The following is a 1,411-nucleotide window of genomic DNA, read 5'->3' on the forward strand; positions in this document are numbered from 1 at the left end:
CACACAGTCAGTCGCCTGAGGCGGGAATGGAACGCGGGTCTCTGGCGCTGTGAAGCAGCAGTGCTAACACTGTGCCACTGTGCCACCGTGCCGCCATTTAATCTCCAGTTTCTGTCAAGCCATGGTCTTGAATTATCCCCGTACCAGAGTCATAGTGAAATAGCTCAGGCAGTCACATCGATGGGCCTGGGTATTTTCCAGTTTGTGATGGTTCCTTTCCCTCTGGGTGTTTGCAAACCACTCAAGCTCTCTGACACTCTCGGTAATGAAAGCAGGAAAATTGGTGACAGACTCTGAAAACAGTGAGAGCTCCAGCTGTTCCACTGCCCTTCAGATCCCCGCTAACATTCTTGCTTTAAGGAAATCGGCACGCCTGGTTGGTGACAGGCTGTGTGGCTCAAATGGTCAGCAGCGGGCTGTAAGATAAAGGCTGGTGATTTGAGACCATCCAGGGATGGAGCTTTGGTTGTTCCAGATCAGACTATGGGAATACCACCCTACCTCCATTTAAACCGGAAAATCCATGGCAAGATTGAATTGCAACCCAACCCATTGATGATTCTGTAAGATAGGGACAAACACAATTTTCTCTCCAGACCCCCTCTGTCAACAAAAAGTGATCGCTGCAGCTCCCTGCACAGCCCTGGGACACAGCTTACAGAAACTCCCCCCTCATGAACGGCGCTTCCTGTGTGAAAATCTTTACATTTAATGTGGTAACGGCGGCAATCCAACCCCTGTCCCCAAGATTAGAAGCTGCAGGATTTTGTGATAAGGACATTGTTATGAAGTTGAAGGCGTGCCCTCCACCTTTAAATGAGAGTGAATGCTGTTCAGAACTAAGAGCTGACAAATGCCTGTGATGACCAGCTAGCAGTCTCAGCGTGTACTGGAAAATTGGAAAGATGTAACGTTTGGCTGTGAAACAAACCTGAGTTGGTTGATATTTGTAAACAATTCCTATTTTACCAATCTATTTAAATTATGCCTCAGAATACTAAAATCCAATCGCACTTGAATTTAGGGTTTAGAAACACTGCAGAACCGAGGACTTCCATAATCTTGCCCCCACTGACCATTCCCCATGAAACATGCCCAGGTCCTCAGTTGAGGATTTTTGCTGGGAACCTTTGCTCCTTGCCTTTGAACCAGACCGCCTGCCCAAGAAAAACAAATGTGGTATTGCTTTTAGTGGAAGGATCAGAGCACAGTCACTCCACTCTGAAACAGAATCAGTGCGGTACACTTCTGTGCATATTCAGAACCAGGTTGGAGAAAACCGGAACAATGTTTCACACAGTAATGAAACGGGATTGCATTCCTTTTCACCACTCGAGCATGTATGAGCGAGAAAATTCAAAGCCAGGTTTGCTGATGTGAACAGCAAGTTAGAAAGCTCTGCTCACGTCAG

Source organism: Chiloscyllium plagiosum, unplaced genomic scaffold (genome assembly GCF_004010195.1).
Source record: "Chiloscyllium plagiosum isolate BGI_BamShark_2017 unplaced genomic scaffold, ASM401019v2 scaf_37237, whole genome shotgun sequence".
Taxonomy (NCBI): domain Eukaryota; kingdom Metazoa; phylum Chordata; class Chondrichthyes; order Orectolobiformes; family Hemiscylliidae; genus Chiloscyllium; species Chiloscyllium plagiosum.